The sequence below is a fragment of the Balaenoptera physalus genome (genome assembly GCF_965194825.1).
Source record: "Balaenoptera physalus genome assembly, chromosome: 3".
Classification (NCBI taxonomy): domain Eukaryota; kingdom Metazoa; phylum Chordata; class Mammalia; order Artiodactyla; family Balaenopteridae; genus Balaenoptera; species Balaenoptera physalus.
The window spans coordinates 128887459-128913571 of record NC_138890.1 but is presented as its reverse complement, the minus strand read 5'-3'; the positions used below and the strand labels follow the sequence as shown (position 1 = coordinate 128913571).

The window sequence follows — 26113 nt, the reverse complement described above, 5'->3', positions numbered from 1 at the left end:
GCCGGACGCTGGTGCAGGACCCCAATGTCCAAGGAGATGGGAAGAACCCCCAAGTGAACCTGTAGGACGTGGGGGGACTGAGGGAGGAGGAGAAGTGGAGGCCAGACAGGACTGGTGCCCCTGAGGGGTGGCTGAGAGTGGGGGAGGGGTTCCCATGCCTGGAGGGACCCTCAGGGGCTCAGATCAGGGGGGAGTGGGCCCAGCGTTTCCCCTGCCCAATCAGCTGGGAAAGTCTGCCTGGCTTTCCAGCCAGGTCCTACGCCCTCAGAGGTCCCCTCCGGGCCAGGTTTGTCCTGGGGGCGAAGGAGGGAGGCCAGGAGAGAACAGGAGAGGCAGGTGGGTGGGGCCCTCCAGGACCAGAGGAGCAGAGGGCATTTGCCCCACCCACTTGGGCTTGGGGAACCTGCTGAGGTCTCAGGCTGATCTCCCTCCCTCCAAAGCCCACTCCAGGCCACGTGGGTCCTGGGGACATAGGAGGGAGGCCGGGGAGATCAAGAGAGGCAGGCAAGAGGATCAGGAGAAGAGCAGAGGGCGCTTACCCTGCCCACTCGAGCCCAGGAAGCCTGCTGGGCTCCCAGGTGGGGTACCCTGCCCGGTGGGAGGCACACCTGGGCCCCTTCTATTCCGTTGAGCCTACGCTCCACCCGCCAGAGCCCCCCCCTCCACCCGCCAGGCCTTTTCCAGCCCCGTGGGTCCTAAGTATAGGCCCCGCCCACCACCCAGAGCTCACTCCTGCTTAGGCCCCACCCTCTACAGTCAAGGCCTTTTCCACCTTTTTTTCCTCCCCTCCTCTTTTTTACTATTGTGCTTCTGTTTTGCCTTCCAGTTGTTGTTTCATCTATATTTTTATTTTTATTTTTTTTCTAACATAGCTGTTAGTTTCCTAACCTAATTTTATTTTTTACTTTGTTATTGTTCTCCTTTTTCCTTTTTTTTTTTTTGCCACCCTGCTCAGCTTGTGGGATCTTGGTTCACGAGCCAGGGGGTTGGGCCAGAGCTCCTGCAGTGGGAGTTCCAAGTCTGAACCACTGGACTAACAGAGAACCTCAGACCCCAGGGAATATTCATTGGAGTGAGTCTCCCAGAGGTCCTCATCTCAGCACCAAGACCCAGCTCTACCCAACAGCCTACAGACTCCAGTGTTGGAAGCCTCAGGCCAAACAACCAGTAAGATAGGAAAACAATCCCACTCATAAAAAAAAAGAAAAAAAAAATGAGATGGCAAAAAAATATGTCACAGATGAAGGAGCAAGGTAAAAACATACAAGACCAAATAAATGAAGAGGAAATAGGCAATCTACCTGAAAAAGAATTCAGAGTAATGATAGTAAAGATGATCCAGAATCTCAGAAATAGAACGGAGGCATGGATTGAGAAAATACAAGAAATGTTTAACAAAAATCTAGAAGAAATAAAGAACAAACAAACAGAGATGAGCAACACAATAACTGAAATGAAAAATACACTAGAAAGAATCAATAACAGAATAACTGAGGCAGAAGAATGAATAAGTGAGCAGGAAGACAAAATGGTGGAAATAAGTGCTGAGGAGCAGGGTAAAGAAAAAAGAATGAAAAGAATTGAAGACAATCTCAGAGACCTCTAGGACAACACTAAATGCACCAACATTCGAATTCTAGGGGTCCCAGAAGAAGAAGAGAAAAAGAAAGGGTCTGAGAAAATATTTGAAGAGATTATAGTGAAAAACTTCCCAAACATGGGAAAGGAAATAGTCACCTAAGTCCAGGAAGCACAGAGAGTCCCATACAGGATAAACCCTAGAAGAAACACACCAAGACACATATTAATCAAACTAACAAAAATTAAATTCAAAGAAAAAATATTAAAAGCAGCAAGGGAAAAACAAAAAATAACATACAAAGGAATCCCCATAAGGTTATCAGCTGATATTTCAGCAGAAACTCTGCAGGCCAGAAGGGAGTGGCAGGATATACTTAAAATGATGAAAGAGAAAGACCTACAACCAAGATTACTCTACCCAGCAAGGATCTCATTCAGATTCAATGAAGAAATCAAAAGCATTAAGCCAAGCAAAAGCTAAGGGAATTCAGCACCACCAAACCAGCTTTTCAAGAAATGCTAAAGAAACTTCTCTAGGAGGGAAACACAAGAGAGGAAAAAGACCCACAAAAACAAACCCCAAACAGTTAAGAAAATGGCAATAGGAACATACATATCAATAATAACCTTGAATGTAAATGTATTAAATGCCCCAACAAAAAGACACAGACTGGCTGAATGGATACAAAAACAAGACCCATATGTATGCTGTCTACAAGAGACCCACTTCAGACCTAGGGACACATACAGACTGAAAGTGAAGGGATGGAAAAAGATAGTCCATACTAATGGAAATCAAAAGAAAGCTGGAGTAGCAATACTCATATCAGATGAAATAGACTTTAAAATAAAGACTGTTACAAGAGATAAAGAAGGACACTACATAATGATCAAGGGATCAACCCAAGAAGAAGATATAACAATTATCAATGTTTATGCACCCAACGTAGGAGCACCTCAATACATAAGGCAAATGCTAACAACCATGAAAGGGGAAATCAACAGTAACACAATAATAGTAGGGGACTTTAACACTCCACTTACACCAATGGACAGATCATCCAAACAAAAAATAAATAAGGAAACACAAGCTTTAAATGACACAATAGACCATATAGACTTAGTTGATATTTATAGAACCTTCCACCCGAAAGTGGCAGAATACACTTTCTTCTCAAGTGCACACGGAATATTCTCCAGGATAGATCACATCTTGGGTCACAAATCAAGCCTCGGAAAATTTAAGAAAATTGAAATCATATCAGGCATCTTTTCTGACCACGACACTATGAGATTGGATATCAATTACAGGGGAAAAAAAACTGTAAAAACCACAAATACATGGAGGCTAAACAGTGCACTACTAAATAACCAAGAGATCACTGAAGAAATAAAAAAATACATAGAAGCAAATGACAACGAAAACACAATGACCCAAAACCTATGGGACGCTGCAAAAGCAGTTCTAAGAGGGAAGTTTATAGCAATTCAATCTCACCTCAAGAAACAAGAAAACTCTCAAATAAACAATCTAACCCTACACCTAAAGCAACTAGAGAAAGAAGAATAAAGAAAACCCGAAGTCAGTAGAAGGAAAGAAACCATAAAGATCAGAGCAGAAATAAATGAAATAGAAACAAAGAAAACAATAGCAAAGATCAATAAAACTAAAAGCTTGTTCTTTGAGAAGATAAACAAAATTGATAAACCCTTAGCCAGACTCGTCAAGAAAAAAAGGGAGAAGACGCAAATCAATAAAATTAGAAATGAAAAAGGAGAAGTCACAACTGACACTGCAGAAATATAAAGGATTATAAGAGACTACTACAAACAACTATATGCCAATACAATGGACAACCACGAAGAAATGGACAAATTCTTGGAAAGGTACAATTTTCCAAGACTGAACCAGGAAGAATTAGAAAATATAAACAGACCTATCACAAGTAATGAAATTGAAACTGTAATTAAAATTCTTCCAACAAACAAAAGTCCAGAAGATGAAGATGGCTTCACAGGCAAATTCTATCAAACATTTAGAGAAGAGCTAACACCAGTCCTTCTCAAACTCTTCCAAAAATTACAGAGGGAGGAACACTCCCAAATTCATTCTATGAAGCCACCATCACCCTGATACAAAAATCAGAAAAAGATATCACAAAGAAAGAAAACTACAGGCAAATATCACTGATGAACATAGATGAAAAAGTCCTCAACAAGATACTAGCAAACAGAATCCAACAGCACATTAAAAGGATCATACACCATGATCAAGTGGGATTTATCCCAAGGATGCAAGGATTCTTCAGTATACACAAATCAATCAATGTGATACACCATATTAACAAATTAAGGAAGAAAAACCATACGATCATCTCAATAGATGCAGAAAAAGCTTTCAACAAAATTCAACACCCATTTATGACAAAAACTCTCCAGAAAATGTGTATAGAGGAATAATAAAGGCCATACATGACAAACCCACAGCAAAGATCATAACGGTGAAAAACTGAAAGCACTTCCACTAAGATAAGGAACAAGACAAGGATGTCCACGCTTGCCACTCTTATTCAACATAGTTTTGGAAGTCCTAGCCACGACAGTCAGAGAAGAAAAAGAAATAAAAGGGATCCAAATTGGAAAAGAAGAAGTAAAACTGTCACTGTTTGCAGATGACACGATACTATACATAGAAAGTCCTAAAGATGCCACCAGAAATCTACTAGAACTAATCAATGAATTTGGTAAGGTTGCAGGATACAAAATTAATGCACAGAAATCTCTGGCATTCCTATACACTAACAATGAAAAATCAGAAAGAGAAATTAAGGAAACAATCCCATTTACCATTGCAACAAAAAGAATAAAATATCTAGGAATAAACCTACCTAAGGAGGCAAAAGACTTGTACTGAGAAAACTATAAAACACTGATGGAAGAAATCAAAGATGACAAAAACAGATGCAGAAATATACCATGTTCTTGGATTGGAAGAATCAATATTGTGAAAATGACTATACTACCCAAAGCAATCTACAGATTCAGTGCAATCCCTATCAAACTACCAATGGCATTTCTCACAGAATAAGAACAAAAAATTTTACAATTTGTATGGAAACACAAAAGACCCTGAATAGCCAAAGCAATCTTGAGAAAGAAAAACAGAGCTGGAGGAATCAGTCTCCCTGAGTTCAAACTATACTACAAAGCTACAGTAATGAAGACAATATGGTACTGGCACAAAAACAGAAATATAGATCAATGATAGAAAACCCAGAGATAAACCCACGCATATATGGGCACCTAATGTACAACAAAGGAGGCAAAAACATACAATGGAGAAAAGACAGCCTCTTCAACAGGTGGTGCTGGGAAAACTGGACAGCTACATGTAAAAGAATGCAATTAGAACACTGCATAACACCATACACAAAAATAAGCTCCAAATGGATTAAAGACCTAAATGTAAGACCAGACACTATAAAACTCTTAGAGGAAAACATAGGAAAAACGCTCTTTGACATAAACCACAGCAAGATCTCTTTTGACCCACCTCCTAGAGAAATGGAAATAAAAACAAAAATAAACAAATGGGACCTAATGAAACTTAAAAGCTTTTGCACAGCAAAGGAAACCATAAACAAGACGAAAAGACAACCCTCAGAATGGAAGAAAATATTTGCAAATGAAACAACAGACAAAGGATTAATCTCCAAAATGTACAAGCAGCTCATGCAGCTCAATATCAAAAAAAACAACCCAATCCAAAAATGGGTGGAAGACCTAAATAGACATGTCTCCACAGAAGATACACAGATTGCCAACAAACACATGAAAGGATGCTCAGCATCACTAATTATTAGAGAAATGCAAATCAAAACTACAGTGAGGTATCACCTCACACTGGTCAGAATGGCCATTATCAAAAAGTCTAGAAAAAATAAATGCTGTAAAGGGTATGGTGAAAAGGGAACCCTCCTGCACTGTTGGTTGGAATGTAAATTGATACAGCCACTGTGGAGAACTGTATGGAGGTTTGTTAAAAAACTAAAAATAGAACTACCATACGACCCAGCAATCCCACTACTGGGCATATACCCTGAGAAAACCATAATTTAGAAAGAGTCATGTACCACAATGTTCATTGCAGCTCTATTTACAATATCCAGGACATGGAAGCTACCTAAATGTCCATCGACAGATGAATGGATAAAGAAGATGTGACACGTATATACAATGGAATAGTACTCAGCCATAAAAGGAAACAAAACTGAATTATTTGTAGGGAGGTGGATGGACCTAGAGTCTGTCATACAGAGTGAAGTACGTCAGAAAGAGTAAAACAAATACCGTATGCTAACACATATATATGGAATCTAAAAAAAGAAAAAATGGTACTGATGAACCTAGTGGCAGGGCAGGAATAAAGACGTAGACATAGAGAATGGACTTGAGGACACGGTGTGGGAGGGGGAAGCTGGGGCGAATTGAGAGTAGTATCGACGTGTATATACTACCAAATGTAAAATAGATACCTAGTGGGAAGCAGCCACATAGCACAGGGAGATCAGCTCAGTGCTTTGCAATGACCTAGAGGGGAGGGATAGGGAGGGTGGGAGGGACACTCAAGAGGGAGGGGATATGGGGATATATGTATGCACATGGCTGATTCACTTTGTTGTACAACAGAAAATAACACAGTATTGTGAAGCAATTATTCTCCAATAAAGATCTATTAAAAAAAAAGAAAAGAAAGTGCGAAATAAGAGGCAGCTTTCTCAGGTAAACTCCTAGTGGGCCAAGGGTTGTAAATTCAGATGCCCACAAGGGCTAGGCAGGCAAGGGGATGGAATGGCGAGGGTCTAAGACACTAGGAGTAGTGGAGACTGTGTTGAAATAGTGAGCACATGACTGTGTTCGGGGCAGATGCTGCAGCCCAAGGTGGTCACTGTGGCCAATGTTGCCAGGTCCTCTAATTTTTTCAGTGAAGTTAGAGATCCATTTCTTTTTTTTTTTGTTTTTTAAGAATCAATGCAGTTTTGTGCATTGTGTTACATTTTTTAGTTTTTTTTTTTTTTTTTTTTATAAATTTATTTATTTTATTTATATATTTTTGGCTGTATTGGGTCTCCGTTGCTGTGCGCGGGCTTTTTCTAGTTGTGGCGAGAGGGGGGCTACTCTTCGTTGCGGTGCGCGGGCTTCTCATTGCAGTGGCTTCTCTCGTTGTGGAGCACGGGCTCTAGGCACACGAGCTTCAGTAGTTGTGGCACGCGGGCTCAGTAGTTGTGGCTCGTGGGCTCTAGAGCACAGTCTCAGGAGTTGTGGCGCACGGGCTTAGTTGCTCCGCGGCATGTGGGATCTTCCCGGACCAGGGCTTGAACCCGTGTCCCCTGCATTGGCAGGCGGATTCTTAACCACTGCGCCACCAGGGAAGCCCAATTCTTTTCCTTTTTAATTTTATTTATTTATTTATTTATTTTTGGTTGTGTTGGGTCTTCGTTTTTGTGCGAGGGCTTTCTCTAGTTGCAGCAAGCGGGGGCCACTCTTCATCGCGGTGCGTGGGCCTCTCCTGCTGTGGAGCACAGGCTCCAGACGCACAGGCTCAGTAATTGTGGCTCACGGGCCCAGTCGCTCCGCGGCATGTGGGATCTTCCCAGACCAGGGCTCGAACCCGTGTCCCCTGCGTTGGCAGGCAGACTCTCAACCACTGAGCCACCAGGGAAGCACCGAGATCCATTTCTTTAGTGTAAAAATTTCCTGTTTTTTTTTTTTAAACACCGGCAATGAATTTTAAATATTTTTAAGCACTGTGTAAACACAACATGCCTGGGACTCCAAGGGCTGCTAGTTTGATGTCTGTACCATAGATAGTAGGATGAAACCCAGGGCAGCCTCTTATCAGCACCCATGCCCTCCCAAGGGGAATAATCATAGTCTTCACTATATGGTTTACAAAATGCTTTCACATCCACAACTGACTTGAATCTCTCAACCAGGGACATTTTTTTTTTTTTTTTTTTTTTTTTTTTTTTAGGTAAACAGGCCCAGGGAGGTTTTGTGCTTTGCCTGAGTTAACACTGCCCTGGTGGGGGTCAGCCTCCTGCTGTTCGGTCCTCAACTTAAACTATTTCTGCTTTCTCTGGATGGAAAGGCAGGGAACAGCTGAGGCTAGGATAAGAAAGTCAATTCTGGGCAGCTGAGAGGCAGAGAGGAGGCGAGCTGAGCAACGTGAGCAGCTGCTTTGGGACCCCTGTGAAGTTCCCGGAGTCCTACGCCATGGTTAGCACTGACAGCCCTGACTGTCCCCAGAAAAACGAGATGAATGCTGGTGTTGCCCAGCTAAGGCCTGGGCCCTGGAAGATGCCTCTCCTTGATGTGCGTGATCATTGAATCTGAAGAGCTCTGACCTCAGGTTCAAGGTTCCCCCTGGAACTTGGAGAGAAAAGGGAAAGCAGCATCTGAATCCAGCCCCTCCCTCAGGCAGAGGAGGCCATGGCTTCCATTCCTTATGGCTCCCATCCGCCCCCCGCCCCCAGGGTACAGGCTGGAGGAGGCCTCTGAATCCACGCATCTGTTATGACCACCACGTCTGGGTGCCTAGGCTTCTTCATTCAAACAAAATGCTCGACTTAACCCAGAAGGCTCTAGGTTCTAGGTTCTAGTTTCCTAATGGCTCAAGGATGCTACCCGGGGGCCAGACTGTGACCTCCCAGTTTCTAAAGGGTTTGGAGAGGGCCGGTCACCTGGTAACTAATGAGCCCACAACACACACACACACAGTGCCCCCTCCAAGGGCAGCCCTCCCCTCAGTACATGTAGGCCCTGTTGGACACAGTGCCACAAACAAAAGGGAAAGCCGCACAGAAAAAATGAAATATAAAAATAGAGATTTCAAATTCTCCTAACTGTATTCTCCCATTCCCAACCAATATTTTTCTCCCTGGGAATGGAAGGAGCACACATGCCCTCCCCACCTCACACCCCACCTGCTGTCCATCTTCTTCCCTCACCAGGGAAGTGACTTGGCTTTAACTCAAATAGAAGAAATATGGGGAAGCTTTTCTGAGAGGCTCAGGTCGAGGGGGTGTGCCTGAAGCTTAGCACATCCGGGCACTGCTCAAGCGGACTGTGTGAAGGCCTCATAGCCACAGCACCATTGTCTGTTACTTTCTCATTATCCCCTCAGCCTCTGGGATCGAAGCGGATGAAAAATGGATGAATGGGGACCTGTCCAGTCTGGCTGTTGGACCCACCCAGCTCCCAGCAGCACTCGCAGGAAGGGAACCTCACTCACATTTATGATGAACGATGTGCCAGGTACTTCCACCTCATCCTCCTATTTCATCTCCTCTGTAGTCTGTGAGTCAAACAATGTCGTGTGTGGTTCATGGGGGAGAGGCTATGCAGGTGGTCCAGGATTGCACAGATTATAAGTGGCCAAGTGAGCATGTGAACCCAGGTCAGTCTGCACCCCAGGCTGTCCTCTTTTCCCAAATTCAGGCCACCTAGATAGAAATCTATCAGACCTACTGTTCCCAGGGCCACCACTACAGGGCACAGCTGTGCAAGTTGTGAACCGCCAGCTCTGAGGGGCGGTGTCCTCATCCATCTCTGCTTCGTGTGCCCCTAGAGTAGTGTGTGGCACAGCTGCACACCTGAGGTGTCAGCCCTGCCTCCCACTACAGCAAAAGTAAATTCTGGTGAAATAACGGATTCTTTGTTGGGGGTTGGCTGGGATAAAGTGTTTAATCAGCTACCCCAAATGTGCACTTATTCTAAGAAATACCACAGTATTTTTCTTTGGTTTAGCAGAAATTCCAGTTTTCAAGTTGTTGACTGCTCTGTGTGCAGGAGTTTATGGCATTAATTTAGAACCTGCCTCAGAACCAGAAGGGGCCGAGCCTTGCCTTCTGGGAGCTGAACTTGCAGTGTGAGAGACTGCTCAGCTGAACTGGGGAATAAGGAGTCATTCCCTCCAGTAGAAAAAAAAAAAAAACAACCCAAGTCTAGATAGGCCTCTTCAGCTCCTTTCGGTGCATCTTCCCCGAAGCTGGTGGAGGACCAGTGTCTCCAGGAGGGAGGGATCTGACTCTTGCCGCGTGTCTGACACACCCTGCAGGCTAGCCTAGGGAAGGAGAGCTGTTAGCCGCCCTGGATGAAATCCCGCAGGGAACTTCCTAATCAGAAGAGAAGGGCCCTGGCATCACACACGTGGAAGGAGGCAGTGGCAATGCGTGAGGAAGGTATCATTTCTGAAAAGAGAGTGTGATGTGCCAGGCAGGGTTTTTAATACTCAGGTTGAAAAGGGTTTTAGACGCAACCTGGCATCATGGGCAATAATCTACTTTAATTCAATTTGTCATAAAAAGATGCCACTTTTTATATAACACATGAGAAAATGCCACACTTATCTTGCTAAGTAAGTACCGTGGCTCCACTCATGTGTCCAGAGCCCAGTACACACAGAACCCCTGGGGTCAGGTCACTGTAGCTGGTGGGTCAGCTGTGACACTGCTTCAACCACATAGCTCAGGTCACTAGACTAGGTCTGTCTCCTGGGAAGACGCTCCTGCAGGTCCACTGCCTCATGGGAAAAAAAATGATATCCAAACCCATGACCATAAATTGTCCCTTGCTTCATTTCACTTTCTCCTGATGCCTTGTCAAGCCAACAAAATAGAGAGAGCTTCTCTAGCTCTGCGAGACTGGTATCCCAAACCCAGCCAGGCAATCCACGTTCAGTTCTCTTAACCTTCCTGTATCTCCTGTTTCCAAATGCACAACATTAATCTCTACGTAGCACATGTTGCACCCAAATAATTGGCAAATGTCCTTTCTCAGCATAGTCAGTGGGATCATATAAACAACTGGAAATTTAGCCACTCCACTCCTCTGTCCCTTGGAGATTAAGAAAAAATTGCACATCTAGGAACGATATGTGCAAAGGTAGTCTCCTGGCAATTTGCAGCCAATTACAAGTATACATTGCTTTGCACAATGGATGTGCTACTGAAAAGGTTATATGCAAATTGAATTTTTGTAAATTGAATTATATTTAACATGCACCAAGGGAACTGGCTATTTTAGGGACACCAAAGTTGAATTCATTTTGTGGAGCAGGGAACCCTTTGTAAAGCAAATTACCATGCTTCAATTCATATATTCTTTGATAAGGTCAGGTTTTATTATTTTGCACCTTTTTGAACTAGAGCATGCCTACAGTGTTAAAATGGTAATAATAAGATATTCAGAGACTTCACCAAATTCTAGAAGTAAAAGAAGGACAGAGTGAAAACTAACTTTGATTCTCTTCCTAAAGGAAAGGATGAACTGGACATCAAGGAGACTTTCCAGCATCGATTGGCCTAGACTGTTGGCCTAGGCCTAGGCTCCTAGACTGTTAAGTTAAAGTAACAACCAGCTAACCAGGGCCTTGTTAACCCTTAGGCCCTCTTATCACAGGGCCTGGGGCCTAACAGCTTTTCAAGGGCCTAACAAATGTCTGAAAACTGAAAGAACACAAAGGAAAATTGCAAATCAAAATTAATAAATGTTTAATTAAAGATCTACACAATGTAACATCATGTTAACTTCATTAATTGTTAAGTTTTGTGTTCATGAAAATTTAATTACCTAAGAATAAGAAAGGAAGAAACAAAACTCATTATTCACAGCTGCTATAATGGTCCACATAAAAAATCCAAAGGAATCTATAGATAAACTGTATTAGTCAATAGAGGCTGGATTATGCTGTGTTAACAATTAATCCTGAAATGTCAATGACTTAACACAACAGCAGTTTATTCCCTTCTCATGCAGTCTGTTGAAGTTCTGAGTGACTCTCTACCATGTAGTGCTTCATCAACCCAGACTCTGCTATCTCAACTCCAGGTGTTCACACCTGTTTCAGCAGGAGAGGAGAGAGATGAAAAAATCATGCAGGAGATTTTCACTGCCTCAGCCTGGAAATGACCCACATCACTTCCACTCCCATTTCATTGGCCACAGCTGGTCACATGTCCTCTTACTGCAGGGTAAGGGTACTTGGGAAGTGTAGGCTCTTTTTTTTTTTGGTATGCTCAGGGACACCTGTAATTTCTACCATGTAAACTATTAAATTAATAAGAGCTCAGCAAGATCAATATACTTAAATCAATAGCATTCCTATACATCTGTAACAAACAATTAGAAAATGTAAATTTAAAAAGATGCCAACTTAAAATGCAACCAAAGCCATTAGAACAAATCTAACAAAAGATATGCAAGATCTTTATAGAGATTAATTATAAAACTTTATTGAAGGATAGAAAAGATGTCAGTCCTCTCCAAATTAATCTGTAGATTAAATGCAAATTTGATTTAAACACTGAGTTTTCAGTGGTGGTTAGTAAGCTGATTAAGTTTGGGGATTTCTCAAGTGTTCACAACACTACTGGAGCATAGTTCAAAGCCACGGCAAGAATCAAAACCAGGTAGCACAGCAGAACAGGGACAGGCAGAGATGTCTGCAGAGACAGTAACAAAATGATCCAAAAGGTGTCGTGATTCAAAGTGCCAAGTCCACCAGGAGGTAAACGAAAACTGCCTTCCGAACGTGGTTGACTATACATACGTTCTTTTCAGTTCACGTAGCCCAAGACCCAGGAGGGTAGAATAGATACGGGGGTGGGGAGAGGAGGCAGGTTACGGGGAAGAAAATCACAAAGAGAAATCTTCACATTTGACCTTGAGTCTTTTTTTTTTTTTTTAATTTTTTTTTTTTTGCAATTTTATTTATTTATTTATTTTTTTAAACTTATTTATTTACTTATTTTTTGGCTGCATTGGGTCTCCGTTGCTGCGCACTGGCCTTCTCTAGATTCGGGGAGCGGGGGCCGCTCCCTGTTGCAGTGCGCGGGCTTCTCATCGTGGTGGCCTCTCCCGTTGCGGAGCATGGACTCTAGGCGTGCAGGCTTCAGTAGTTGTGGCACTCGGGCTCAGTAGTTGTGGCTCACAGGCTCTAGAGCGCAGGCTCAGTAGTTGTGGCACACGGGCCCAGTTGCTCCGCGGCATGTGGGATCCTCCCGGACCCGGGCTCGAACCCATGTCCCCTGCATTGGCAGGCAGATTATTAACCACTGCGCCACCAGGGAAGTCCTTGACCTTGAGTCTTAACCACGTCCACATAATTTAGGCACAAAGGATCTACTCTTACTTATACATATTTTTCGACATGGAAAAATCCATACACATCATGTTTCCTCAGAGTCTGAGCACTTGCAAATCACCAGCTACATCATTCCTTTCGCCTATATTTAATTTAATTAGTCAAGAAGTGGGTCATGGAATGGAGATTTCTCCACCTTCAAATAAATAAAACAAAATTTTCTTAAAAATGATAGATTCATACCCAGTTTTCTTTTTGATCCTCATTAAATCAATGACAATGAACAAAGTGGCTCCTTAGTATTTGCTCTGAAGTCAATTGCTTTTAATGCATGTCAGGTAATCCTAAAAATGAATTCCACCAACCTTTGTGGGGACTCTCAGACAAATGCTGAGCACGAATATAAAGAAGTGTTTCCACAAAGAACTGTGTGCCTTACACCCTCACTGTAGGCTACTATTAGAGCAGGACAGTGCTGACCTGCCTGTTTGATGTTTATCCACCTTTCACACAAGTCTGTAGCGACAGCAGTAAACTGAGAAGATCAGAGAAGCCTCAGAGACCTTTTAGAGTCACTCATTTGTTCATTCACTCATTTATTCATTCAAATCAAATCTTCATCAGACACTTAATATGCACAAGACACTATGTTAGGCTCTGGACACCATCTATTCACAGATCTGTAAAGTTTTACAATTTGTTTTCTTTGTTAGAAGTACCAGCAAGGGCACAACACCTCTCAGGGGGGACTGTCCTACTTAGCATTGGAAATTGTGGTGTGGTTCAGCAGGCAAAGTAGATCACTAAAGATTAATAAAGATTACTATAGGCTAAGCGGGTTCTAAGTTCTCATGTATTCCAGAATGACCCTGGGACCTTAATCTGAATATATGGATAGTGGGAGAAATGCCTCCTCTCCGGGGTATAATAATGGCACATTTCTAGCAAAACTGATGGCTGCAGATACGGGGCAGGGAAGGTAGTCTGTGTAGTGGAGGGAGGCTGGAGAGTCCTGGGTTCCCCTGTGAGCGGGTTACGTGGAGAAATCATTCAGCCTTTCTGTGCCTCAGTTTGCTCATTTGTAAACCAGGGACAACAGTGCCCTCCTCGAAGGTTATTGTGACAAGTAAGATACCATGAGAGACGTGCTCAACACAATATCTGGCATGTGGCAAGTACCCAGATGAGCACTGAAGGAACCAACAAATGAAGGAATGGAAAAGTAGCTCATGTAGAAGCCAGAGGATAGGACAGAGCACCAAGAACTCCACAGAGGAACAAACCAGGGTGTCTTTTTCTTCTCACCCTTGCTCTCTTTCTTTTTGTGTTGGGCTAAGGTGGGCCAGGAGGGCCACGTGTGGAAAGACCCAATGCTGAAAAGCTGGCTTTTCTGGATTATTGGGGACACATGAGAGGAAGGGGATACAGTGTTTTTCAAAATTGGTCCGTCAAATAGGATAGTCCTAGGTCTACAGAAATTCCAGAATTTCAAATATTCTTCTTTAAAGATACTTACATTGAAGCAATTGCCCTACTTTTAGTTTCAAAATTATGCTTGCTGTTCACTTGGGCCTTATGAGTTTGTCCAGTCCTGTTCTCACCTGACTCTCCCCGGAGCCTTGCTCACCTTCCCACTTGCAGTAACAGCGTGGGGGGATGGGCGTGGCGGGGGGAGCACCACGAAGTCATGTACTCCGGACTCAGCCCTGGACAAAGAGCTTTGAGAATTAACTGCAACTGTCTCTGAGGAACTTGATCTCTGGTCTCTCTTCCCTCCCTCACCATGATTTTACATGCTCTGATCTCCAAATAGTTTGGAGAGTTGCCATGGAAGATGATTTGTATATCTGTAAAAACTTCAGAAGTCACAGTCATCTTTAAAATGACTTCAGATTAATTGCTGAATGTGTCTTAGCTCCAGTTTACTGATCTGTAAAATGGACACAGTTCCTTTGACATTGGATGATGGAACAAGATAATGTAGAAAAAGCACCAGCCACGAACTAGGCGCTAAGGAAATGTTAATGTTGATTCTCAGTATCTCAGACAACCTTCTGATCCTCAGTTCACCCTGTAGAATGAATTAATGGCCACTGTTTTTCATCAGCATAAGGCAAGCTGGAACGAGATGATGTCATGAATGTGTGAGACACAGAGCATCTATGCCTTGTGCACAGCATGTGGGGGAACTGTAGATCCTGGCCTGGGACCAGCTATTCTTTGTGGGGCTGCGACTGTGAGTAGAGTCCTAAAAGGGGCACTGTTTCCCATCTCCATTGAGAAGCTCTCTCTGGAGTCAGTGGAGCGGTCCATTTGCTGCCACCCTCTCACTCCTCACTGTCACTGTCCCCTGGGGAAGGTACTTCTCCCCATCAGAGGGTGGGTGTGGACTCTTAACCATGGTCATTCACTTCCCAGCTCTCAGCATGTCCACAACCTCAGTGACAGGATGGACAGAGTCTAGATTTACTTTGTGAATCTATTGAGTCTAGACTTCTTCCAACAACACATGGAAGGCCCAGTGGGGGAAACACAAGCCAGCAAATCTCTACTGCAGTCCTTAAATCAGGGAGCCAAGGTACAAGAAGCCAGGGTCACGTTCCAAAGCCTCAGGCTCCTTGGCCAGGTGGGCACCATTCCATTTCCCAGTCTGTTTAAAATCCTGAGCTGCATTTTCCCCAGATATGAACGGGTCCTCGTTTCCACCATTCCCCTATGTAGGTGAGGGCTTGGGAGCTATTAAGAAAAGAAGCTCAGTTGTCCCCCTTGGCTTATCATCACTAACCAGGCAAAGGAAAGCTTCAGCCCACCATTGATTTAGATTAGCCTCTTCGTTTCAATATTATTAATTACCCAAGTTAGCATACAGCATGTCAACATCAAACACCTAATTTTTTTTGAATTAACTGTTTCGTTTGCAACCGCATGGCTGTACCTGCTTTCTTTCATGCTTCTAGGACCAAAACAGAAATACCTTGAAGATACATTTTTAACTGTCATAAAACAGAATTACTCGATTGCGGACTGACACATCACTCCTTTCATGGGAGGCTACCAGGTTAATCTTCTGAGGTGATATTTCCATAGTAACTTAACACTTGCCAAAGTTCTCCGTTGCATTCCGTGCAAAGTAAGCAGAAGGGTTAATTTAGTTCTCTAATCTTGTGTTATAAGCCTAATTATTTTACATGTCTTCATTTCATTAATGAATTGCGGCTTTTTACATGCAGCTCCTTCCCCATTGCTTTTGTTTAAACCTCCTGGTGGGAAGGGATAGATTAATTTTGTTGTGCCTTAATGAAACTGTATGCTACATTAGATTTCACCATTTGGCATGCACTGCCAACATCACCATTATGCATAATGAATTATTTTTTGTGAGTCCCAAACTACTGTAGACCTTCAGTGTTCTCCTTCAGATATTGTGACTATGCAACGGGCAGGCACAGGACAGCAAGCTCAGTCATTGCCCCTCATGTCTAAGGAAACTGCCTGGTGGTTTTTTACTTTCTGTTACCTGCGTGGAAGGGTCTAGATTTCCCCTTGCCATGGGGAGCTCAGATATCCAGTTGATTTCCAGTGAGCATCTCAAATGAAACTAGCATGTTGATTTTGAGGTTTTGTGGGGCAAAGCACTGTGCTAGGCAACTTGAGGCAGGGCAAAAATTTGTTCAGTCTTTGTCTTCGCAAACAACAAGGATTCATTGTTGCTCCTGTGTTTGCAGGACATCTGGCATCTGCCTGGTCTTGACTGAGCTTGACTAGTAGTTCTGCTTCAGGCTGCAGTGTCTGGGGCAGCTCTGTTCCTCATGTCTCCATTTTTCCTTCTGGGATCAGCAGACTAGCCAGCGTCTGCTCTTCTCATGCTAATGGCAGAAGCTCAAGCAGGCAGGTGGAAATGAGCAAGGTCTCTTAAGGCTTAGGCTTACCACTGACACACAATTACCTTTACCCATTTATTGTTGGCCTAAGCAAGTCACAAGACTAAGTCCAAGGTCTTAGAGGCGGGGAAGTTTTCTCTTCTGTGAGTTGGCCATGACAAGACTGTACTTACAGGGACTGGCAAATAATTGGAGCCAACAAATTGTTCATAAGTTTCTAAGAGTTGGCTGAATTCTTGGTGTGGCAATCCCAGTGTTTCAAAGCTGGAGCCATTTAATCTCACAGTTAAGGCCAGCCCCAGCCAAGACTTGAGATCCTTCAATTCCCTGCCTCAGGATAAGGCTAGTTCCAGAGTCTGGGCATCTTCTTTTATCTTCCAAAGGCTTCTTGACTTCACCTGCTTCTCTCACTCCTCATCATCTCTCAGTTGGCAATAGTGTCCTAACCAGCTCCCTTCTCCGAGTCCCCTTCAACCTCATCCACCAGAGGTGTTTCCCATCACCGCTGGGACAACGTCCAAACTTGCTGACATGGCATATAAGGCCTTCCATGATCTGACTGCTTCCTCTCCGGCCTTATCTCTCTTCCCTGATATTTTGGTGGATTATCCGCTGGGCCTTTGCATAGACAGTCCCCCTAGTGGAGTCCCCTCTATCACTATTACTCATCCTTTAAGATTCAGCTTATATGTCATTATGATTTTGCCCATATTGCATAGCATATGTTCTGTGATAAAACATTTCACTTTTTAAAAGGCTTATTTTCAATATGATTGATAATATTCAAGGAATAATGGACTTGATTTTTTTTCTGATACATAGTAAATGCATAGTTATTAAAATTAAAAGTGTCCATCCACATACCCCCAAAGATCACCTTGTGTTCCCTATAACTTCTCCCACATTTTCAAAACAGTGAGGAAGGCCATCTGAATGCTTAAAATCGTAGAGTTGGAGAGGGCTCTGAGAAGCCAATCATTCTGTCTTTGGCAAGTTCATTGCTTTAATGGCATAATATTTAAGTTGTTAACATTTATTGAGTGTCTCCTACATGCCGAACACTGTTCTACATGACTTACATGTATTCACTCACTAATCCTTTTAATAACCCTATGAGATGCCAATGAAATCATCTCTATCTTATGGAAAAGAAAATGGAGGCTCAGAGTGGTTAAGTAACTTGCCCAAGATCACACAGCTAATGAGAGTGGACCCCTCTATTCAAACTCAACCATATGGCTCGAATCCATGCTCTTACCCTGTCCATATAATATCACCTCTAGTAGAGTTTAACGCCTCCATTATTCTATAGGTGTGACTATCCTCAGCACCTAGACTTTGCTGCAGTGCCGCCTGTTCTCCCTGTGGGAGGGAGGGATGATTGGCCAGAGGCTGGCAGGACACCTTGAAAAGGTGACCTCTTGGAAATGGACAACTCAGTACTCTGTGATTCTCTGGTCTTGGTTTAAGAAGTTCCTTGTGTCAGGAGCCACGTTGGTATCATTTTGACAGAATCCTCAGCTCCTGGCCTTTTCTGCTGTCCTGTGCATTTTTTGGTCTCCAGAGATAGCCTGAACTTTCCAGCTCTAAGCAAGAAAGCTTTGGAACCAAACCATCCAATTTCTGCCTGACACTCATAAGTACAACCCCTGTTGAACATAGCAGAGGCCTCTATTTTTCTACAGAAGAACCTCAAGGCCAGGTGCTAGGGCTTCTGCTTTACAGTATCTATGCTTTACTTGCCCTATCTTTAAAAAAAAAAACCCTCTCCTGAGTCATTTTTGCACCTGATTGTTTGGGATTTTGTGGAAGCTGTGCGTGTCAATTAAACAGCTCATTCCTGTCACATGCCTGTCACATTCAGTGGGAGCCCGCATGTCTCAGCTTTTGAAATGACGCAACCCAGATGCTATCGATCAGCTCAGTGTCTCTTGGAGAAACCCATGCTCAGCTGCATCCCTGTGGGTGATAAACAGGATGGATGCCCTTATCCCCTGATAAAGTATTTATATCTACAAATGTATAACTCAAAAGGAATTACCACCAATATTCTTTTAATTGGAATTATGTTTCTTCTTCCTAAGCAGATACGTGCAAGCTCCTTTTCTGCAGAAGCCATCCGTAGAAAAGGAACATGTGTGTGAGAGACGGGCCGTTTAATCTTTCCCTGTAATCAGCTCCCCGGAGCCTGAGTGCTGAGTCTGTAAAAGTAGCAAGCCCCGGCTGCTCTCCTGCTCGAGGCTGGCGTGGCCTGCCCCACCCCTTCTTCGTGACTTTGGCAATGGGACTCCTTGGAAAGCAAGCATTTTCCACCCTGAACAAGATTCTCCATCAAAATCAGACACCCTAGAAAAATAGAGCTTAGGCGAAGCGGCTTTTCTGATCCCATTATTGATAAGCTCTTAGAGCTCATCAATGAAAATTAGAACTTGTTAATCCTGTACATTTCCCCGCCCCCCACCCCTTGATTTTTAATTACAGAAGAAAGAAGTAATGGATAACTTCTGGGGCTGCAGAGACACCAAGGCTGTCAAGAGAAAATTAAATTTACAGTCAGAGAGTTTTGTTTTCTCAAGTGTCCTTGTAAAATGCAAAAAAGGCTCCTGGCATCACCAAGGCAATTCAGCTGGTTTCCTAAACTGGCAGAGTTTTCCTCAAAGAAGCCCTCCTTCGTTTGCCAAGGGAGTGTATTAATGACAAGGACTGGACCTAAAGGGAACTCATTCAGAAGAAAACTGCATTAAAAGAACATTAAGGGCGATGTTTTAAAGTCTGATTTAAACTCATGAAAGCAAGATTTATTGTTGAAGCCAAATCGTCGAGCTGATGCGCCCTGACTGGTAATGCGTTCTGATTGGAGCACAGGGGATTGAATCTGTTCAGAAACATCACTCACCGGGGGCCCGGGCGCTCCTGCTGGGGGAGAGGAAGACAGCCATGGGAGAAATGGGCTGGGCAGCCACATTTCTGAAGGCAGGTGGGCTAACATCCCACAGGGGCCAACCCACCAGGGAAGCAGGAGGAGGAGGGCAGTGCCGGCTGAGGTCAGCCTTGACAGCAGCAGGCAGCTTAGCAGCCTCTGAGCTTCCCATGGCTGCTGGAGGGCCACTCCCTGAGGAGGCTGGAAGCTCAGCAGGATGTCCTAAGCCCTCTCCTCTGAGTCCTTAACCCCTCCTGTGAATCCTCTCCGGCCACCCCTCCCGCAAGCAAATAGACCCAGAGCAGAATGGTCAGCCCTCTTACTCCAACCTGCTGCTCTGCTTCACTTGTCCATACTCTGCTTTGGAGTAATACGGTGCAGGTCTCTTACCTGTGCTGCAGACCTGGACTCCAGCCAAAAGGCCGGTTGCTGGCCTTCTTGCCAGTTCGGGTCTGATTTCTAGATTAGCGGTGTTAGTACCAGTGTTGGAAATGCACACTAGAGTCCCCCAGAGAAAAATCAAAGAAAACAGCCTCAAGCTTGTGCCCTTTCCTGCCCCCCAGTGCAGGGGTGTTGCCAGAGAACTTGCCACCTCTCCCGACGCCAGCTTTTAGAGCTCAGCCTGCCATGGCATCGCATTCAATTCTGAGGAGCAGCCCCACTGCAGTGCAGCTTGGTGCTTTTTCAACAAGGGCCTGGAACTGATTCCATTTCAAGCTTTTCCTGGTGTCCCAGTGCCTGGACAGACATCCAGTTCCTGGTGCCTATGGCCCTCTAAATCTTGTGGAATCCTTACCATGTATGGATATAGGCTTGTCTTTTCAAGTGATTGGATTTGAACAGCCAAGGGACTCTAGGGATGTGGATACGAAGTCATCTGCCAAAATTAGAGGAGCCGCGAGCATCCCACAGGGAGAGACACAGAAGCCTCTGGTGAAGGCAGAACGGGGGTCTGAGACCAGGAAAGCCCACTGGAGTCAGGGTGCAAATGGGGCTCAGTGACAGGGTGGAGAGATGGGTCAGGTGTCCAGGCGATTAGCAAGGGCTGTGTGATCCTTTCAACATGTGTCCATTTATCTGTATGTTGAGTGCTTCACAGTGTCAGTGAGGATGAAGCTGTGTAAACAAATAAGCATAGTAAATGTGATAAATCATATAATAGAGGAAGGTACAAATTATAGTCAGAAGCAACTGGGGTGACGGTCGGGGAGGCCTTCCCAGAGGTGGTGGCAACTGAGTTGGGTCTTGAAAGGGAAAGAGATATATGCTAAGAGGGCAAATGAGTAGGAAGTGGGCGTGGTATGAGGTGAAGCTCAGAGCACGGCCTGGCTGGGGGCAAGTGGCCAGTTCCCTCTGGGGAGGAGGGAGCTGTAAAAGAAGAGACTGGAAATGTCCTCAGAAGCATGATCGCAAAGGTTCTCTGTGTCATTCCAAGAAATATTAACTATCTCATGCAGCCAATAGGAAGCAGTTGAATACGTTTTAGGTAGCCTCTGAATTTTTACTAGTTTGAGGTAGCTAAAAACCCACAACTGACCATACTGCTACCCTACTTATAATATTAAGAGGGAGAGACCAGAGGGGAGCCCACATCAGTTTGGAGGCTGTGATGAAAGCTGTGAACTTCCTCCCCAGAAAACTGCTTATGTGTTCACAATTGTGCATACGATTTCATGATTTTCACGGACCCCCTAAAACCCACCCATAAACCCTAGCTTATAAGCCCTCACTCTGAAGGTATTTGTGGGAAATAATTTGTTCTCTACGGAATATTTCATAGTTCTTAGGAGATGTGTGCTGCAGTATTTAACAATTATATGTCACAATGCCTGCAACTTACTTTCAGATGGTTTGACAACAAATTTTCAAAAGCATGTGTGTGTTCTGTGGGGAGAGAGATTGGGAGGAAGGTAGAATCGGGGGGGAGGAAGCAATTGAGGCAAAAAGTTAACAATTGATGAATCTAGGGCAAGTGTATATTGGTATTCATCACAATTTCTTTCAACTTTTCTATACATTTGAAATTTTTAAAAATAAAAGCAAAGCAAAATAAAATCCTCGCTCAAGGCAGAAGCGGAAGGAATGAATCTAAAATAAATTTTATTCATTTATATTCCTTCACCATATACTGTCTGAATACCTACTATAGCTGCTCAATAGTTAGTCGGAACAGTCAATAGGACTTAGTGCCTGACAGGAGGTGGGTGGGGGAGATGAAGGAGGAGGCACTGTGAAGGAGCCCGAAGTGAGCAGCGTAAATGATGGGTAGTTCAATTAACAAGGAGACAATAGGCAGAGGGCAGCAGGCCAGAGGAGGCGAGATGAGTTCGATTCCGTGGGCAGCATTTTAAAAGGTGTGTTGATGAACTTGAATGAGTCTGAGGGAGAGCCACCAGAAGTAAGGGGAATTAAGACAGAGAAACAGTATGGACTAAGGACAGGGAGCTATTTGGGAGGAAATGAGGGTGAGTGATAAGTCTGACAGTTGTCTGCAGATATGAAAATCCAGGAAAAGTTGTAGACTTGCTTTACATGATCTAAGAGGACTACCCTTGGAAGATGGGTGACAGCTACGGAGATAGATCGGGCTCAGGCTGTAGGGGGAGCTTCGTTCTTGCTGCACGGTTGGACAGCTCTGACACCAGGCTCTGTGTCAGGCACAAGTGCTGGCTAGAGACAAGGATAAGCAAGGCGGGGCCTCTGCTTGGGGTAACACAGTCAATACTGGGCAAAAGAAAAGTTTCATTGCTTGACACAGACCTTCACAGTCTTATAAAACTTATGATTGTCTATTCAATGTCTTTCCGTTCCATCCAGGCACTTAGGAGGACTAAAATCACAACATACACAAAATGCACAAGGCTTATGGTGGAAAATAGAAATCACAGCTCTCTGAGGTAAGTAGCTATTTCCAAAATTTCATGGTCCCTCCCTAACAAACTTGTCGTACCTCCATAACACACATGTACAGCTAAAAAGAGGACTGGCCTTCTGTAGCAACATTTGAACAGGAAAGAAAGGTAGGAGTCTTCCAAGAGGGAAAAGGAGGGAGACGTTCCAGGTGAATGACGTAGCAGAATGGAAGCTTAACCATCCCAGTCATCCTCCCCAGTCCTCTTTCAGGCAAATGGATTTGAGAACTGAAGGAAAACCCGGAATATAGAACCCTAGTTTCTTCTAGGGTCTTGTCTGCTGTGTCCTGTCCTACCCTATTCCAGGGCTATTTATTTATCTCCCTGGATTTAGGGCTTCACTACTGCTCAGGGGCTGTAAGAGAAAGCCCAGTGTTCCCTCTGGAGGTGCCTGAACTCAAGTACCTGCAAGATTTGGCAGAAACCTTTAAGTCTTATTTTGCTTTCAGTCTCTTTCCTCTCTGTCCCCCAACTAAGCATGCAAAGAACTGTGTAAACTGTATCCCTCCCTGCCCCAGCACTGTTCTGGCTGCTTCCCTCACTTCCCAAGGGAAGATATGGAAATTGCCTTTAAAAATTCTCAGTAGACAGTCATCAGGTCATTACCATCCACCCCCTCCTCCAAATCTCCAAGGCGAACATTTATGGAGCATTTTCTCTGTGCCAGGCATCTTGTGGGTTCTTCACATGCATTTCATCCTCATAGCAGCCCTATGAGGAAGATACAATTAACCCCTTTCTACAGATAAAAAACCAAAGATTAGAGCATTTAAGTAACATGTCCAAGGTCACTGGGCCAGGATGTGAGAGGGCAAATGGTGGGATCCTCATGGGGTTGACTTCAGAACCCAGAACCCAAGGTCTTAAAAATCCACAAGCCAGCTACACTGTCTCATCCTAGAGGGCTTGGTGGATTCTGAAAATGATAATAAACACATAGTGATACTGTGTTTCAGGCTTTGATCTAAGGACTTTACATACATCAATTCCATTAACTTCAAAACAACCCAATAGTGTTGAGGTCAACCCTATTGTTACTGGAGATAAACAAACTGAGGCACAGAGAAGTTAAGTTGCGCAAGGTCAGAATTTTAACTCAGGTGGTCAGCTCTTACCTATGTTGCTATGGCACCATACCTAAAAAGAAAAGCATACAGATATGCATGTGTGACTTGCAAGGAAGGATCTTTTTAGGAGTGACACACCCAGCCTGGACTCAGCGTGCCTCATCTGGCCACTGTCCCAGCACCGCACTCGCCAGCCAGAGACTGCCTGGAGGACAGTCATGTACGCATCCCTTTGCAGTCATCCTTGTCCCTGGAATCCCACACACTGCAAGAGAAGAATCATAAATGTTTCCTGGAGCTATAGGGAGGGCTTAATTTTCAAGTGTTAATAATGTGAAACTCAGGAGAAACATGCTTATACTGTGAAAATCCTGTAAAATATTAAGGTTTTTTAATTAGCATAGTTACTCTCAAAGTTAGAAAGGAAAAAAATCCTTGCTACTGGCATTTATTCATAGTTTGATTATCTCAGCCTCAATACAAAGCATTTTGGTACCTTTTTTTCCTGCCATCAGTAAAAAAGAGAATCACTAATTTGTATATCAAGAGAGGGGAAACAAGGAAAGAAGAAAGAAGGATAGGTAGGAGGGAGGGGATGGAGAAAGAAAAACTTTATTTTAGATTCATCTATGACAGCATGGTGATGAGAATATCATGTGATCACCTAAAATTGTGTGGTCTTATTGATTCCCAATTGTGAAGTGGTTATTTTTGCCTTCGTAGGAAATATTTTGATTTAAGATTTTTATTATATGTTACCTTCCTTACATCTTAGAGTGGTTTGTCCCAGGGTGACATTTGGAATTTATTTACGATCAGCTTGGCAAGGGCCCTGACCAGTAAGAGCAGGTGCTCTGTGGTCCATGGTGTCCGTGACAGCAAACTGGACCGCAGCCCTCAGATGTCATTGATCTGGAACTTTAAAATAAGACCAATGGGAAAATAATATAGCAATGTGTCACTTCTCTCAGATCATTTTCCCTAGGATTTAAATAATCTAAAACCTAGCCAAGAATTAGGACAGCTCAGGAAGAAGACAGCTGAGCAGCTTGATGGATCTAGAAGGTCTACGTATCACGGTTCACATGCTCTGTTCACAGAAGAGTTCTTACGAGGGATTCTGTGCCAGTGGTTTTGACTTTAAAACCATTTTAATGTTTGCCTTGTTTTCATCAATCAGTAGACTGGAAGCTGCAAAGGGGAAACTACAGGGGAAAGGATTACTGCTGGAGATAGTATACATTGATGACAGCAAAAAGAGACAAGGAGACAAAAGAGTAGGGGGGGAAAACCCCAAGAAACAGATATAGTAACGTTAAAGGCACAAGAGTATTGGGTTATTTAGTGCAGGGCAAATAGCCCTGTACAGCCCAATCAATACCCCCAGAGGGCAGAGAATCATCACAGTTATACATGGTGATGATTCTGGACCACCAGGAAAAGAAGAATTTGTTTTCTGGGTGAAAAAAAAAAAGATGAATGCAATGAACAGAAAAACTTTATATACAAATATTAAGATTCTTAAAAAAATTAAGTAATCCTTAAAAGAATAGCTTGTTATGTAGAAATGTGTCTTAGGGTATGAAACAGTTAATGTTACTTTGTTTACTTTATATGTATGCTCTTATATATAAAATGCATTAGAATAGATTATTCCATAGCATAAAGGAAATGGCATTATCTTTGAGAATGTTGAGTACTGAGTTTTACAGTGAATTAATAATCACAAGGTAATAAGAGGGAAGAAATTGTATTTTCCATAATTCCATGGAGGCTGGAACAATCTTTTGGTTGGGTCGAGCTGTTTTCTACCCGAAAAGTGGTTGGAGAGGGTGGTTGAAAGACTGGGCTATACTTCCCAGAGCCAAGGCTTCACAGGTGTGTGAGTTCCACATTGCAAGCCTGCATTTTTGGAAGATAGTGGGGCAGGAGGGAGAGCCTGCAGAATGACATAAAGCTGAGAGGTACAAGATCCGATCTCTTCTCAAATGTGAATCTCTAATCAACTTACCAGATTCTCAATGTTTGTGAGAGAGGATGGGATTTTTTTAATGTGTAAAAAACAGCTAAGGAGCTGTTTTTAATATGTATTAGCCGGCTGCACGTTAAGTTGACCTTGAACTCTTGGATTTAGAAGTAGTGGAAGAAATCAAGCATAAGTAGGGTCATGAACTTGTAGGAATTGTAAGGAGGACGGATGGGTTCAGAATTTAAGGATTTGGACCAACTTGCTTACATCTCTGAAGATCAGGGAAGCCCACTGGAAATCTGGATCTCTGTCTCTCTCTTCCTCTTTCATGTATATATGTTGCATGTGCCTTTGTATATTTTTTTAACGACTACTCGTTGTCGAATACCTACTGAGTGATAGGTGCTATGCTACATACTTTAACATTCATGATTTCACTTAATCCTCAAACCAACTTTTGTGAGATAGGAATATTATTACAGTGAAGAAACTGGCGCTCAGAGAGGTTAATTCGCTTGCCCAAAGTCAGTCACACAGCCAAAGAATGGTTATTATAAAACACATTCTTCCTGCTAAGCCCCAAGCAAATTTTAATGCACCAGGAAAACTGTTCTTCTTTATTTCCAAACCTTCATTC

At 43.5% G+C, this 26113-nt stretch overlaps 1 long non-coding RNA gene across 1 annotated transcript; it reads right to left on the bottom strand.

Moving 5' to 3' along the window:
• Window positions 1-6670: 6670 nt before the first annotated feature.
• LOC309658623 lies at window positions 6671-15355 on the bottom strand. Its single transcript, XR_014262330.1, has 2 exons — window positions 12724-15355; window positions 6671-12306 (listed from the first exon to the last, which is right to left on the bottom strand). It is a non-coding gene; the product is annotated as an uncharacterized lncRNA (long non-coding RNA).
• Between the last annotated feature and the right edge of the window lie 10758 nt (window positions 15356-26113).